This window comes from Simochromis diagramma, unplaced genomic scaffold (assembly GCF_900408965.1).
Source record: "Simochromis diagramma unplaced genomic scaffold, fSimDia1.1 OVJJ01000216.1, whole genome shotgun sequence".
Lineage (NCBI taxonomy): Eukaryota > Metazoa > Chordata > Actinopteri > Cichliformes > Cichlidae > Simochromis > Simochromis diagramma.
This window is the reverse complement of record NW_024386883.1, coordinates 19,860,751-19,878,607: the sequence shown is the minus strand read 5'-3', so window position 1 is coordinate 19,878,607 and position 17,857 is coordinate 19,860,751. Positions and strand designations below refer to the sequence as shown.

Sequence of the window (17,857 nt, the reverse complement as noted above, 5' to 3'; positions counted from 1 at the left end):
TTTGGTCCATCTGCCGTTTGGAGCCAAACTAACAAATCCCAACATCTACTGGAACAAAGTTTCCACAAGTGTGTTTATTACATGTCTGACAAAATCAATCTTTACAGCTCATATAACTGAAGTAACATTAAACACATAGACGTGGTTAGATATGACTCCAACATACTGACGATGTTTAATATACCAAGATCTGAAAAGGGGAACAAATTTGACTCAGACCATGGGCCTTGGAAGGATGGGGGGCAGTGGGTTATTGCCCCAACACCCCACTCCCACATCTTTTCTTTTCTTTTGTTTAATGAAACTAAACTTTGCTCAAAACATGTGACCTGATTTAGACTTCAGTGGGAAATCTACCCTTAACCTTCCACAGAACCTGACGTGCACCTCCTGAGAAATATGACCACACATCAGGTCGACGTGGTCGCCGTGGAAGGTAACGGCGTATGCGGTAAAGGGGTTACATGTAGTTACATGATAACTAAGAATGTAGAGGTTCTGCAGAATAATCAGTCGCAAGTGATAATGTCATTGTCGTTAGCATTTCTCTTCCTTTTTGTTGCTGAATATTAATCAGTGGACTCTTATTGTTATCTTCAGTGCCCCAGCATTTGTGTCTTTTCTGACACATTTACTCAAAAATAAAACAGGCCATTATTCCATTATTTACATCACCAACTACAACAAAAAAACTGTGTTGCTAGCTAACATCAGAGGAAAGTAATAATGTTTACATCCTGTCACATGGTCACAGCCACGAGTCTTTCGTTAGACGTAGTAACAGAAACGTTTCTCAGCAGAAGGAAAAACCTTCTAACACGACGCTGCTCCTGAAGGTTTATGGAGTTTGTTTTTTTTACTTACTGGGTCACGATTTCTGGAAAGAGACAGCAACGCCGCCATTTTAAATTTTCGTCCCACAAGGGAATACCATTTAGTTCAATTACATTCAAGAGAAGACAGACATCTCTGACAAACTGGGCATCTCACATCAAAACAATCCAGAATAAACAGAAGTGAATGAAAAACACTACAGACCAGAGTGTTTGGGGTGAACTGTCCCTTTAAAGGCCAGCTGTCTCTCTCATCCCACATCTGCTTCATTTTGCTTCTGTGCCTTCGGCCGGAGGTTACAGAGTGCCGGTGCTCATAGTAATGCCTACCTTCCTGTGACCTGTGAGTTCACTGGCTGTTTGCAAACCAGCGTGACATCAACAGTAAAAACCTCGTCATCTGCCTCCATCCTCTGGCCTCTCGCTCGCCTCCCGTTCTCTTCCCTCGCACTTACTCTCTCTCTCTCTAATAATGCCATTTGTCTCATTGTCTGTCTTGCTTTTAAGCTCCAGTTGTCCATAAATCCAGGTCAGCAAACAATCCACGAGTAAAATCTAGCTCGTACACTTTATTATGACTCCTCAGTCACACTGTGCTTCATTTTGACTTAATGGTGCAAAACCGTGACAGCTGTTTTTCCTTCTTCTTAGCGTTATCTTGTCACATTTGGGTCGCCTTTCTTTGGCATTTTTAACAGTCTTCTTCAAACAAACATGAACACTTCTGAATATGCTGAACTCTGCCATTTTTCATGCATGTTTATTGTTTTATCAGCGCTTCCAGTGAGTTTTCTTCCTCCCATCAACACAGAACAGCCCAATCTCCATGTGGTAATAAGCTAACAGATGATAAAGTGTCCTTATCTTCATGGTAAACAGACATCATCTCTGCAGCTGACTTATCTGCCGCTGTGTAGCTGATGAAGAGCAGCTTCCTGTTTCACACAAAGCGCTCCCACATGCTAAATCCCCGTACACACAATAGCTCTAATCAAATTACTCTGAGATCCTTCACAGTCAGGGATTAAGTCTTAAGACAAAATAATACTCACTGCTGAGGCTCCAAAAGTCATTCTGTAAATCACTGGCTCATTTTATGGTCCTCCCGGATTTAGACTGAATCAAAACATGTCCATATTTGTGTGTCATCACCCAGAAAAATCCCCATTTAGGCTAAAACAAGTAAAACCTGAGAGGAAAGAAGGAAAGAAGGAAGCATCTACACCAGTGAGCAGCAATATTAAAACCACCTGTGCCAATGTTTTGTTACACTCCCTCTCTCGCTGCCAGATCAGTCCTGATCTGCAAAGGTACAGACTGCACAAAACTGTGAATGCATCATGACCCCTTTTGTACCAGCTTGGTGATGGACCTTTGGTTGCCTCCATAGTTCAGGCTTGTTCATATGCATCCCTTTGAGGCCTGATTTGATTGGAATCTGGGGAGTTGGAAGGCTTTTGACACTAATCGGGAGAGAGACGACTGCCATCGGGGAGTGCTGCTGCTAACAGGGCGTGTAACTCAGCAGATTTACAATCTAAGTTAGGTCTGCAAGAAGCTCAGTGCTATGCACTTCTCACTTCTTTTAATGTTTTGGCTCATTCACAAAGCATAACTGCCAGTACACTCAACTTCAAGCTAAGCACTTGGACCCAGTACTTGGTCTTCCTACATTGGTAGCTATAGAGGTGCTTTAGGTGTGATGGTTATTAACTTCAAGCTTTCTTCCTGACATAATGATAATGATAATAATAATGGATTGGATTTATATAGCGCTTTTCAAGACACCCAAAGTGCTTTACAATGCCACTATTCATTCACTCTCACATTCACACACTGGTGGAGGCAGCTACAGTTGTAGCCACAGCTGCCCTGGGACAGACTGACAGAAGCCAGGCTGCCATATCGCGCCATCGGCCCCTCTGGCCAACACCAGTAGGCGGTAGGTGAAGTGTCTTGCCCAAGGACACAACGACCAGGACATGACTGTTTGTCAGAGCTGGAGAGTATTTAATCATTACAGGCTTTTGTCTATGGCGCTGACACTGATCAAGTGAAAACCTGAGACCCAAATGCATAAATATTAAACCCTGTATGACATTCAGCTTCTCCAAGTGTAAAAGGAAACCATCTGACCTATCAGTTGATTGGGGCTACAGCATTTGGCCAATCTACTGTTTGAGTTTCAGCTGAACTTTGTTGCCATGCTGGTTCCTCTGGTAGTGGTTCATTGATGTTATGTGTCAAAGTTAAAAACAGTGAGAGTTCAAAAGTTCATACACGGCAACAGACATCTGTTTGTAATTCAGTAACCTATTTTTTAGTGTTGGCCTTTTTCTAAACAGTTTACGATGATGACCTTCCAGATGGTTCTGCATAACAAACATCTGGTGCGTCAGGTTAGTGAAACATCAACCCCTCTTTTGGCAGTAATTGACCTATAAGCTTGTGTAATCGCTATACATTTACAGATATAAAGCAAATATGGTTAAATCTCCAGGTTGTCTCACCCACCCACACTGGAAGTAAAGCTATTCGGATGCATTCAAATTCAGAGAACAACTGTTAATTAATAGGTTCTTCAGTTTTTCTTCCAGCCGTGGAGCTGTTGATTCAATATGCTTTTGTTTCTCCTGAGAAAAATTCTTAATAAATGGTCCACAGACTGACCAAAACTCTTTTAAAATCAAACTGCTGAAATGTACTTATTCATCTGTTTTTTTGTTTGTTTGGTTGTTTGGTTCTAAGTTTGCTAAATCGCTGCCAAACTGCTAATCAAGGAATCAGTATTAGATCAGACACATATGTGCTGACAGATGTCCTCGTCTACTTTCTTTGTGAATGTGTGTGTGTCCTTGGTGCAGATCCCTGAGGCCAGCGCTAACATGCTAACAGCAAGACCATCTACCCTTAGCAGACTCACACTGGAAATAACCATCCCCTGTGGGGCCATGCTATCATGCTAACAATAGATGTTTACCCTCAGGCAAATGCTATCAGTGCTAACGAGGTATCTGTCTCTTAGCATTAGCGCTGCTGTCCAACTGGGACGACAGGCGGGTCCTTCATCAGAGGGGGTCGGGCAGCACAGAGTCGACAGATGCTGCGAGCCTTGGGAAGCTTTGTAGTTAGTTGTGTTTAAATTAAAGCCAACGTGATGGGAGTCCAGATGTTTAACCTATGGGATTAGCCAATGAAGTGGTTTCTAATTTATGTAGCATTACATAAATAGCTGTCTTTGTTGATTTAATGAGCTCAGTTGGTGCTGTTTTTTTCCATAATGATTTAAAATTCATGTCATATTTTGTCTCTTTAAATATATAAATATTCTTTTTTTAATGAGTTCTATATTGCCTTTTATAAACCGTTGCATAAAATACCAAATGTGGTTGTCGTCAGTGTAACTATTTTTCCTTTTGTAAGTAAGTAATCAGGAGAAATGTCAAACGTGAGACTCTTTCTTGACCCGGTCAATGATTTCAAAGAGTTTGAGATTAAATGCACAGCAACACAACAATCTTTTTTCAGCTTTGTAGGGATTAAAAATCAGCCTGCAGAGTGTTGAATAGCGGTGTGAAGACATGCTTGCAGTCAGATTCTTTAAACTTGGCAGAGCCAGGCACATTCCCTGTTTTTGGCCTTAATGTTGATGCTGCCTTTATGTCAAATGGGACATTTTTTTAATGTGAGTTTTGCCGTTTCAGTCTATTTTTTTTAATATAGAGAATGATCCAGTTTGAGAATATACAATGCAAACAAGCTGTCGTCGTTCTTTCCAAAACGATTCAGTTCCTCTGATGATCGAGAGGAGATCAGTGATGTGTGACAGGATTTTGGTGAGACTACGGTGCATAACGTGCAGGTTGTAGTTAAACATGAGTTGCAACGATTTTCATGAAATCGTCCAGCTCAGGGTGATTTTAATCGCACTTGAAAATCATTTGGAAAAATGTGTTATTTTGTGCAATTTATGACTTTTCTATGTTTATTTTAACTGCAAGCTTGAATCAGCTAATAGTTTCCAGCTATATCAAAGTCAAAAACTCAACGTTGCGTACACACCCAAATACTCAAACACACGGCTCAACTCACCATCACTGAATTCTGTGCGTTTCTGAAGTCTCATCCAGTTGTGATGTCTTTGCGGTTTGGCAGCAGAACAGCTGAGACAGCAGATAATTGGTTGAGTGTGTGCAGAGATCAACACAGCCTGGACCTGGCTGTGTGTTGCCTGGTTGTGCTGACAGATAGGTGGAAACTGTATTTGTGTGTGGACTGGTTCATAGGCACTCTGGTAACTTGGGTGCATTAAACACACATAAAAACAAATGAAATTGTTTTCACATTAGTCAGAAGAAAGTTCGAGGGCCTGGCAAATAGAAACCACTATTGGAGATCACTGGAGATGTTCTTAAAATACAGGAGAGTGCAGGTATGTGTGATGCCATTAGTTATACTTTTATTAGACCCTGTTCCCATCTTTGTGTTTGGCACTTCAGTTTATTTCCCTCTTGATGACTTGTTTAATTTCCACTCATGTTACTTTCACTTGCTGTTTAAGTTTAGATGCTAAAAACTACTAAAAACAAGGCCAGGACACATTTTAACCACAGTGCGAGTGCAACCTTAAAGCTGCTAAATAAGATTCATATTAGATGTACCTGATTTGCTGTGACACCAATCAAAAGTCCAGCATGGGTTCACTACCTGCTGGACTTCCTGTCTCCACCACAGATGTTTAAACCACAGCTGTCCTGATTCCAGCCACCTTTAACGTTCGGGAGCCAAACAGTGAATGAGGACATCGATCACAGCGTCTCAGCGAATGAGCTGACCTCGCCTCGTACCCACAGAGGCTCCTCCAGTCAGACAGCTCGCTCCTCGCCACCTAAGGCTTTTAGACAGAGCTTTATTTAAACACAGCCCACAGTCGACGACGCCAAGTGCCACGGGGCCCGCAGCTGAGACCGCGTCTACCCACAGAGCCATGCATCCTCCTGACACGCCGGTCCATCTCTGCAGATCTGCCTGCCTGTGATGAATAATCATCATCACCCTCATGTTTGCAGGGAGAGAGAAGAGGAAGAAAGGACTCTTCCGCCCAGGGGAACAGGCGGGTAATTGTGAGGACATCTATTAACCTTAGGCTTTCACCGTCATTCTCCTTCTCGACTGTTTACTCTCCTCCACCGAGCAAACAGGCCGGCCCGGAGACACACAGCCGATGATCAGGTCACTGTCTCGGTGCGCCGTTCGGGGTTCTGTCACTCGGCCAGCACGAGTCACTGTCGCTTCTAACAGAGTGACATCGAGTCAGGTCGGAAACAGAAAGAGGAGTAACTCCAGCACCAAAGCTTTCATAGTGACATTTATATTCACCGTTTATTTGATCTGAGGTGACGTTCAGGGAGAGATTCAGCTGGAAGTGTGTGACATTATAAAAGCCCAAAATGGGAACTTCAAAGTTCACAGACAGTGGAGTGGTGAAGACATGAGCCCTCTGTCTAAATACCCTTTAAATGTCCATCTGAGTTTATATTCTTAGACTTTTTAAACTTGGGTGGTTTCAACGTATAAATCTCAACAGTAAAGTCCAGCTGTGTCTAATGTTAAATTGTCTGACTTTACAGCAGAAATAAACATGCTTACAGCCCACTGCAAACAAACAAACACACAAAAAGTATAATAGCTCACTTCCATTCTGCAAAGGGGGGGATGCTTTTATAACTAAGCTTTAAAAATGCACAAATGTAAAAATCAACAGGTGTGGTGAACGTGAGGAGCTGTAGGTGCTACTTTAGCTTCAGAGTGCTGTCACAGTGGCTACGTGTACAGTGTACGGCAACTACACGTCATTTATTCGGTGTTAAAGGCTCTGGAAGGACCAGGTGTCCAGGACCGAGAGGCCAACACTGAGATCTTCAGTTCAAATAAAATTAGAAGAGATGAAATTTTAATTCCGACTCGCAGTGATCTGAGCGGCACTGTGAACCCAGCCCAACCTCAGGCTCTAATTAATGTGTTTTGTAGCAATGCTGAATAATGAATTAAATGACTGCCTTCCTCGGGGTGATGCAGCGCACACACACACACACACACACACACACACACACACACACACACACACACACACACACACACACACACACACACTAAAGTCATTTAGGCAACTGCTGCCTCTGAGGCATCAATGCAATAATCTCCTGCTGAGAACGCAGCTCTGACACACACAAAGTTACACAGACACGCTGATCTAGCGCCTCTCTACATGTGTTACCCCCCTACAGTTGCAGGTTCAAACCCCATCTGTCAGCTCAGAGCTCAGAACCTCTACATTTACATTTCAATCATCCACAGAGATTTACCCACAATTCACTGCAGAGATAACAAAAGCTGCGTGAACCACTCAGCCTTTATTTAGCAGAAGAAGACAAATCTTGACCTTGCTGTTGTCATGGTCCCTGTGCCTCACCAGCTGATCCTGTATTAGGCAACATGTGTTTTGTTGTTTCTTGCTCTCTCCTTCTCTCTCACCTGTCGGGGCGGTGCTCATTATGGGCCCCCGCCCCTGGCCCACGCACCTGCCACCTCCACACCTGCTGGGTGATCGCAAGGTCTATTTAAGACGGCAGCACTGTGTTACTCGTCGCTGGATCGTTGGGCTATCAGCGTCAGACACTCTGCCGTTAGTGAGTTAAATTTCCGTCAGTTCGTCGTTAACTCTAGTTTCTGTGTACAGATCTACCCCGGACCTTCCCCTGCCTGCCTGTTACCGTGTGGACGAGTGAGTGGATTTGTGTTACCCCGCTGTGGAGAAAGGAGAGAGATTCTTTGGAGTGTGTCTGATTTCCGTTCTTCCCCTCACATGCCCTGGACCCCCGTCCCCTCCCTCCAGCACGTTGTAAACAGTGTCACCTGGTGTCGTTGTGTTAATAAACTGACTGTCTACTCTGCAAGGATTCCCGGCCTGCGCCTGAGTCCATTAACTACAACCTGACAGTTGTTGGCATATGCGCAACTAAAATGACTGATGAAATGTGTCAAAATGTTCAAAAATGAAAAGCTCAAAGTTTTCATGGTGATTTAATTTCTTTGTTATTCTGGAACAGTGACGATAAATTCAAACAAACTAAGAAAAAGGTTGAGATCGGTTAAATTATTGAAAAAAAAAAAAAAAAGGTCCTTATTTAGGTGAATTCACTGAATCTCTTATAATAAAAAGCTGAACCAAAACTTACCACAAAGTTAAATCAACAGAACTCTGCTTTCACTTTAAATAAAGCTTTATTAATTGATTTTCCCAGGCAACCTGCTGATTCACATGGCCTAAGTGCATTTCCTGGAAGCAAAATCTCAAGTTTTTTCCTCATACCTGCAGGATGGATGCAAAGCACCCAGTAGCTATGACACCCAAATTTCTGAGGCTTGACTGAAGAGGAGAAGATTTAGAAGAAGATATAACCCCTAATTTCTAAAATCTCACGATCAGGAGCAATAATCACAGTTTCTCTTTTATCTGTGTTTACATGAAGGAAGGTTTCATGTAATAGTTTGAATTCTTTTAGCAAATACTTAAAGTAGACAATGTATAAAACTATATATAAAGTCTCTGACTGAATGTCATTAGCATGATAAGAGGTATTAATATAACGTCTAATAATTTGGTCTTCAGGGAGATCCCTGAGGTACCCCGAGAGGCAGAACTCACTTGATTCATTTCAACAGTAAAATATCTCCAGGACAGATTTATATTTTTGATCACAAACAAGTCATTAAGCCTGTTTATCATGATGCTGTGAGCAACAGAGACGGGCTCCAATAAAACCAAAACTCTGAATTCTCTGGAGTCTGCTGCTATCAACACGTCACCAGAAACAGTAAAATGTGCAAAACCGACTGAAAAATGTCTGTGATATTATTTTTCTCCATCGAATAATTAAGTTGCTCAGCTACTGGTTTGTTACAGCCCGATGTCCTCGTCCCTAATAGCAACGGAGGTCAACTGAAACAAATCCAAACACAAGAAGATCAATACTGAAAATTATAGTTTTAATGCAGTACAGCTGTTTCAAACACAAGGAAAACCACACGCCCGACTGTGACCTTTGAGCTCTCTGAGGTCAGGAAGCAGTTCTTCACACATCAGCGTTTTGATTCTGTTGTTTAATCCAACATTTAGCGTTTGTCAGTGGACAGTGAGATGTTTCCGGCTCCTTCTCTAAAACTCTGCGCTTTAGTTCTCCTCTCTCCTCCTTCGTTATTTCCTCTCTGAACACAATCTGAATCTTCCTCTTTTATCCTGCCACTCTGCCATCTGATATCACTTCCGTTTGTCCGACATGAAATTAGAGATTAAGATTATTAATTAAAGATAATCCCCTCCCTCCTTGCAGCTAGCCCTCGTGTCTGACAGACGGCTTTTCGTTTCTGCCATTATTTGCCAAATTGTGTTGTTGAGATAAAACGTCTTTCCAGGCGATACACGCAGCGCTCTTTTTTTCAGGGCTGCACTTTATCCTCATTTCACATTTGAGGCATTCAACTGAGCGTGTAACTACAAGTGAGTCCTCAAGGGCGAAATGTCACCAGCAACCCAAATCAGCCCTCTCTCTCTCTTCCTGTTTCTCTTTCTCTCGCTCCTCTCTTTCCACCGGCTTCCTGTCTCAGTGTGTCCGACACGATGCGCTTTTTATTTTTTATTTTCTACACCAATAAACAACAAATAACACTAACTACGGGGAGCGGGGCAGTCTTGTTTCTTCCTTCTGTCGTCTCAATCTGTACGCTCCTGATAAGGCGAGTCCTGGCAGCGAGAATCACCATTTAATTTCTCCTCCGTCTCCCTCCCTGCCTCCTTCCTCCTCCTCCCATCTTCATCTGGCCCTCGGGGAGGGCGGTGAGTTAAAATGTGAGTGAGCGGGCTCCCATGCTGCTGCTGCTCAGTGATTACAGCTGATATTTAATGTGCAAAGTTAAACTGCTGAGGATTCAGAGGAGGAGCTGTGATATTACAGCTGCTCCGTCTGATGAAGTGTGAAAACTCAAACTTTAAAAGACCTCTGCGTCACCTCAGAACACCTTTGGGATTAATGGACTGCAGTCACACTCCACGTGTGCGCTAACACTGGCTGAAACAGCAGTGAGATATAAACTGTAATGTTGTTCTGTTGTATGCATGTAAGTTGTATAAGAGCTGAGAGAGCAGTGTGCTGTATATACTGTAGACCTGTGTGGAATGACAAAGGGGACTTTGTTACAGCTAGCTAGCTAACTGCCTCCACGCTGGCTTTTACGGTAGAAAGCAGAGAGGTCAAAACAGCAGAAATGTAGTAACCAGTACAAACACCAGCAGAATGCACCAGTGCCTGAAACTAAGTTTGATACCACGATAATAAATAAATAAGACATAAATGAAAGTACATCATTTACCTAAACATAAAGTACTTTATTAAAAACAGTCATAGACATGGTGGAGGCAGACAGCTTATTTAAATGCACTGTTACTATGAGCGATAGCATTACCCATGCTTATCCATACCATACAAACACTTAGCTTAAGGAACATAGTTGATTTCACAGCAATCTTTCTTATAAAAACCTTGCATAGCCAGCTCTTATGATAAACTGATATGATAACATACAGACAGACAGCTTGGGGTTTTTGCTGAAGTTGATCAAATGCCTGTTTGGCCAAACAGTCTCCATAATATAAATCTGAGTTTCCGAGTAATATTAGCGAACATTAGTTCACCTAATTCTGGTGAGGAGCCGGTTTGGTGGTTAGAGATCTAACTTTGAGAAGCTTATGAATTAAAATGAGAGAAGGATGTATGGGTGGAGAACGGTTCAATCAGGGGTGAGAGCACTTAATGAAGAGGGTGAGGAGTGGAATGCTGCTGGTCCACATGACATACCTGTGAAGGTATGCGGGCATCTATGAGAGAGGGCAGTGGGCTTTTTTTACCTGATCGGTTAACACAAGTGTTGGCGGAGAGGTATAAAGAAGGTCAAGAATGTCTCATTGTGAATGAGGACACAGAGTTAAAGGGGAGGTAGTTTAGGTAGACGAGGTTAAATATCGGCGGTCAGCCATCCAAAGCTACAGACACTGCGTGACAAAGGTGAGGAGGGAGGACAGGTAGGGTGGAATCAAAAATCAGGAGTCATTTCTGATGGAAGGATAAAAATATCAGATATATAACAAAGTCTGATTTCTAGACGAAATCTTCTGTGATTGTTCATTTATAGACATTTGTCCTCGTCATTCTATGTATTTATTTTTAACACATTTATTCATTTATTTATTTTTACCTTGACTTCATTGTTTGCTTATCTCTGCCTTGACATGCAGCTGTAAACTATTTGGGATCCGAGCCGATCATAAAGTAAAATAAGACCCATGGAATAGTCACTCTTCCTTAAATTTAACAGACTAGCTCAGCAATAGAGACGCTTCATATTTTCCCTTGAAATCAAACAGTGTTTTATGTGTTTGCTGCAGTAAAATTCAGTTTGACACTTGTTTAATTTCACAATCCTGCAGGTGAGCGGTGTCGCAAAGCAATTTAACGGCCCGAAAAATTACCTTAGCCAAAATAAAAGAAACTTCATTTTCTGTGCTCGGAGTACTTTCCTCCACTTCATTTCTTCTCTGCTGACGGATGGATTTTCTGCCGCTCAGCCCCGAACCATTACTTCAGCCTAAGAAAAAATAAAATAAGCTCCATATTTCTTCATAAAACGGTGCCGTCGCAGATTTTCAAGGTGCGGTGGGGTGCGAGTTCATGGAGCCATCAGCAGAGTCTGAGCCTGCGTTAACACGGGGTCACGCTCAGGTTAAAGCTCCATTCACAACCCTGTTACATGCTCTGCTACACTGGGATGCTCGCTCCAACCCCCATCCCTCTCTCTGCCTGTCCTGACTCAATTCATTTCACTTCTATTCAGTCCACCTCCATTCAATTCAGCCCGATTTGCTGGCGTGAATGAGACCTGGTGATGTATTGCCAAAGACTGCATTTGGGTTCCTTTGAAACACGATGTTTTTATTATTGCCGCAACATCTTTATTAAGATCCAGGCTTCTCTCCATCACCCGCTCTCCTCTGCTGCTCTGCAGTGACTGTAAAAGGTCACGACCTCAGTCCCACATATTTTCCTCTGTTCTCGACCTCAAGAGTCAACTCATTAAAGCTTATCTGCCGTCTTGTTGAGAGTGAGATGAGTCAGTGTGTCAGTTAAAGGCCAAAGCCAGAAGGTAGTTAGTGTAGCTTAGCAAAAAACAGGAAACGGTGGGGACAACTTATCCGGCTTTGGAGAAAGATAACAAAATCCTCTGAATCGTTCCAGCAAGCATGTCTTGAAGCAAGCAAGCAATTTATTTATATCGCACTTTCAAAACAACTCTCAGCTGAAAATAAAGTGCTGTACACATGACATAACAAATAACAATAGTGAAATAGTATATGTAAAAAAATAAATAAATAAAAATAAATGCAAATTTAATTAGACTAAAAACATATAAAAAGTCCGGGTCAGACTGTGTCATAAGCCAGGGAGCAAAAGTGAGTTTTAATGATGGACAATGATGGAGCCTCTCTTATGAGCTGAGGCAAATTGTTCCTGAGATTTGGAGCAACAATAGAGAAGGCCCTGTTCCCTCTGAGCTTCCTCTTAAACCTGGGTACCTCCAGGAGCAGCTCGTCAGCTGACCTGAGAGACCTAGGAGGTGAAGAAGCATGAAGAAGCTCAGAGAGATAAGGTGGAGCAAGACCATTTAAACATTTAAAAACAAACATTAAAATTTTAAAATGAACTCTAAAATGAACAAGCAGCCAGCTGAGTGAAGCCAGGATAGGAGTTATATGCTCTCTCTTACGTGATAAAAACTGGACTTGACAGCAGTCCTAATTTGAGTGTTCAATTTAAAATCACTATCCATCTAAAAACCCAAGTTGGTGACAACATGCTTAAAATACTCTGCCAGGGTCCCAAATCAATAGTGGAGGGGTCACAAGGTCCACTAGGACCAAACACAATCACCACAGCTTTGCTTGAATTGAATTGAATCTTAGAAAATTTGGGGCCATCCAAGTTTTAATATCATCTAGACATGTCAAAAGTGGTTGAATGGAAGAGGCGCCTTTCTGCTCCAGAGGCAAATAAATCTGACAGTCGTCACCAGTGTTGGGTAAGTTACTTTAAAAAAAGTAATTAATTACCAATTATGGGGCGACCGTGGCTCAGGGGGTTGGGAAGCGCATCTGTAACCGGAAGGTCGCCGGTTCGATCCCTGGGCTCTCTGTCCTGGTCGTTGTGTCCTTGGGCAAGACACTTTACCCTACTGCCTACTGGTGTTGGCCAGAGGGGCCGATGGCGCGATATGGCAGCCTCGCTTCTGTCAGTCTGCCCCAGGGCAGCTGTGGCTACAACTGTAGCTGCCTCCACCAGTGTGTGAATGAATAGTGGCATTGTAAAGCGCTTTGGGTGCCTTGAAAAGCGCTATATAAATCCAATCCATTATTATAATTACTTAATCAATATTGTATTTAAAATACTTATCTAATTACTGTGTCTGAAAAGTAACTTAATTACTAAATAAGTAATTTAACTAAATACTTCTTAAAATCCCAATAAAACCTTGAGTGGACAAACAATAGAAATTAAACTCTTTAAATAATAAATACATTTTTTAAAGACGGAGACTCCACAGCAGCGGTAGCATCTCTTCCACAGTGTCGCCTGCAATCATTTTTAAGCTCACCTTCAGACGCTTTCTGTGCTGCTGAAGTAAAATCAGGTTTTGCTGCTCAGCAGGAGTTGCCGCGGTGTTATCCATGGATGATGAACAAGGATCACTCAGAAGTGTTCGTCTGTGCTCTGTGTCAGGCGCTTCAGCAGATTACTCGAGCTATTAACAGCCGCCGATAGTTTTTACATATTACTGTAATGTTCTTGTCTGCTTGTTTCAGAAAAGTGAAGAGACGGGAATATGTCCATTTCATAAAACTCGCTTCAGCCGAGTCCGATAGCTTCCGCTTTAGAATACGACTGTGCAGCAAACTGGCACGAAATGACGAGCAGCTGCACTACAGCGATGTTAAAGCGGCAGAGTTTACTTCTACGTTTAGAAGACAAATTATTGAAATTAAATAATGATATTCAGTGAGTTTAATTATTTTACAATGTAACGCAAGCACATTGTAAGTCACTGTAATTAAAATACCTAAAAATGAACAGTAATCAGTTACTCTACTTTTCAGTGGAAAAGTAATTTAATTACAGTAACGTGTTACACCCAACACTGGTCGTCAGCATAGCAGTGGAAGGCTATTCCATGCCTATAAGGATGGTACCCAAGGGCTGTAAGTATAATGCAAAAAGCAAAGGCCCTAAACCTGAGCCATGTGGGACCCCAAACTGAAACGTGGCAGAAAAGGACTCATACCCTAAAAAATTAACATTAAAAGTTCTGTCACTAAGATCGGACCTAAACCAATTCAAAGCCGTACCACAGATGCCTGCAGGATGGTGTAAGCGAGACAATAAGATGTTGTGGTCTACGGTATCAAAAGCAGCTGTTAGGTCAAGAAGGACAAGAACAACATAATTACCTGGATCACAGGTAAGAAGGCTGTCATTCAAAACCTTTAACTGAGCTGACTCAGTGCTGTGAAGGTTTTTAAAACCTCTAGAATACCATTCTCCATTCTCATTTAAAAAGTCCACCAACTGGGAGTATAGTATTTTCTCTAAGATTTTAGACATAAAAGGCAGCTTAGAGATAGGCCTATAGTTAGCCAATATAGTGTGGTCCAGGGCAGGTTTCTTAAGCAAGGGCTGTACTATTGCATGCTTAAAATTAGCAGGGACTACACCAGATCTTAAACTGCTATTTATAACAGTAAGAACAGCCTGCCCTATGCAAGAAAATATCTCCTTAAAAAAATGTGGCAGTAGAGGATCATTTGGAGAACCAGAGGGCCTCAGGTGCCCAAGCACATCCTCTAAATAAGAAAGAGTTATGGGCTTGAACTGGTCGAAAACAGCAGAGCAAGGGATTAAAACAGAGGTCAGACTCAGGGGCAGAGATGAGGTCCTGCGTGGTTGCAACCTTATCAATAAAAAAACCCACATAAAATCATTAGATAATTATAGAGGCGTCTAAACAGCCACTTTGTGGAGCATTTAAAACTAAACCAATAGAGTTAAATAACACACAGGGAATTATGACTGTTGGAGGAAATGATCTTGGAAAAGTATTCCCTCTTAGCCTCTTTAACCGTATCATGATAGAGATGCCAGGAGTTCTTTAGGAGTTGTAGAGACACCTGTAAATTGTCCCTCTTCCATCTGCATTCAGCTCTATGACATTCCCTCCTCACAGCCCGAGTGGTTCATTAAACCAAGGCTCGGTTTTAGCATTGGGCTGCCTGGTTTTAAGTGGAACCACAGAGTCCAAAATAGTTAGGCACGAGGATTCAAACCAAGAGCTAAGGACCTCTGTGTCCAGATCGGAAGGGACAGACAGCTGGCTAAAGGCAGAGGAGAACCGGGCAGCAGTGGAAGGGGTTGATGATCCGACAGAGGCAAGCTGGAGCACTGTTTTGACCTGTAGTGCGCGAAAACACAGTATCAAATAACACAGCCTTATGGTGGGAAAAGAGGGTGTCAAAGATTTCCACACGTAAACAGTAAGATAAGACCAGGTCTAGTGTGTGACCGTGATCATGAGTAGGGCCAGACATGGATTGAACCAAGTTAAAAAAAAGAGTCAATAAGATGTAAAAACTCTTTCGTCAGGGGTTTGTCAGGACAGCAGACACGAATGTTAAAATCTCCCACAATGAGAACGTAATCGTAGTTGGGCATAACCCAGCTAGAAATTCTGAAAAGTCATTTATGAAGTCCTTAGTATATTTAGGGCAGGGGTCCCCAATCCCAGTCCACAAGGGCCGGTGTCCCTGCAGGTTTTAGATCTCACCCTGGGTCAGCACACCTGAATCACATGATTAGTTCATTACCAGGCCTCTGGAGAACTTCAAGATGGTTATTTATCCATTTAAATCAGCTGTGATGGATCAAGGACACCTAAAACCTGCAGGGACACCGGCCCTCATGGACTGGGATTGGGGACCCCTGATTTAGGGGGATGATAAATAACAGCAAAGAGCACTGAGTTAGAGCAAATAACTTCAAAACACATCAGCTCAAAGCTGGAAGAAGGCTGTAAAAAGCGTTGTTTACATTTAAAATCCTTTTTAAAAACAACCGCCATACCTCCTCTTCCTGATGTCCTCGATGTGTTAAAATAAGAACAGTCTGCTGGTAAAAGTTCGGAAAACATACTGGACTCCCCAGTGTTCAGCCAAGTCTCAGTGACACACATGAAGTCCAGACTCCAGAAGGTGAATAACTCCTTCAGAACAAAAGATTTGTTTATCAGCGATCTGGCGTTTACCAATCCAACCCTGACAGAAGCTGGGGCCTCAGCAGCGTAGGGTACTCAGCACAACGGCCGCAGATTGCGGAGGTTCGTCTGGCGCACCTTCAGCCGAGGAGGACAGGGGTTGCGAAAAAGCGGAGTATCATCCCAGTTGCTCACGGGGATGAGGCAGGCTTCCACAGGGTCCAAGAATCGTCGATGCACAAAAACGCCAGGAAATAATCGATGTACTCCTTGGGCAGTAGTGGGATGATGCGCCAAGGAGAGCTTGAGGTTAACCAGCCAACCACTGCGCCTACCCTGGCGCCTTCGCCGGGCAGGAAGCAAAACAGCACGGCATAAGCAAGTTGGTATTTGTGACAGCAGCGGACAACAGGAATTCTGTTTTCCATTAGCAAACGGTATTTTGACCAGAGCTTCGGAGATTGAGAAGCGATTGGCGATCGTACACCAGTAAAGACCCGACTTCCCGAGTGACACATAGCAGGAACAATATAAAAACAAACAAAACTGACAGCGACAGACGAGTAGTAGTGGATGTGACGAGCAGCCACATCCACTACTGTCATCCTCCAGTTCTTCAAGTAGCCATTTGAGGCCGGTCCTGAAAATGAATTAATCCACATGATCATCCCAGATTAAAACGTCTTTACTGCAGAAACTAAAATGTTAACAAAAGGTTTTGTTCTCATGGACTGTTTATCCCAGAAAATACTCACAGGCATAAAGCAGGGCGCTTTAAGTAACTGACACGTGGCATCTATCTCGGTAACTGCTTCACCTCTGCTAACTGGTGTCCTTGAACTGGACCTCTGGATGGTATCTGTGGTGATGGTGCTTTTTTTGGATATTACACAGTGAAACTCTCCAACTAAGAGTTGGTGACACACATGCAATTTATGGATTCAGTTAAGTTAGGTGCATCTAACACTGACACCAGGAGCAAGTACGAAGTTCAAAACCTCCTTTTTGCCATTTCCGTCTGTGTTTATACAAAATATACAAATATATACCAACATTATTCCTTATGCCTCAAAACCATTTATTAATTATTCTCAAACATTACATTCAGTGTTAGTGTGTCACAACATGCTGGGAAATGAGGATCAGCTAAGTCTACACTAGCTCCTCTAATCCTGTGTCACATGTTGTGGAACAGTTGGTGGCTGTAGCTTCATTGAGAAAATGCAGTTGAATGTAAGCTGAATAAAGTAGCATTTAACCAGTTTTGTTTACATGAATACAAACATCAGCAGGTGAATAAGAAGGCAACAAGGCTGATGAGGCACAAACATCACAACACAGGGCAGACAGTGAGCTGTCACCCATCATGTTTCAACATGCTCTGGTCTCAAAAGCAGAAGGTGATGGACGACGTATACGTGAACATACTCAATGTTAGATACTCTAGAAACACAGTGATTAAAAAAAACAAAAAAAAAAAAAAAAAAAAAACCCACTAGCATGCATTAGAATAACCGAGAGGAAAATAAATGCATTAGAGTGTAGGTGTATGGTCTGCAGGAGAGTCAAATAAAAACTGACGGATAATATCCAAAGCATGAAAAACATGCAAATGA

General features: G+C 42.5%; 2 protein-coding genes across 6 annotated transcripts in view; one reads left to right on the top strand and one right to left on the bottom strand.

The window, feature by feature from the left end:
• LOC120734041 overlaps positions 1 to 17,857 on the top strand; it is a 299,153-nt gene that overhangs the window by 118,504 nt on the left and 162,792 nt on the right. The gene's annotated exons all lie outside the window — the stretch shown is intronic.
• Positions 1 to 17,857, bottom strand: part of LOC120734028 (glutamate receptor 1-like) — a 103,112-nt gene that overhangs the window by 60,616 nt on the left and 24,639 nt on the right. The window lies entirely within an intron of this gene.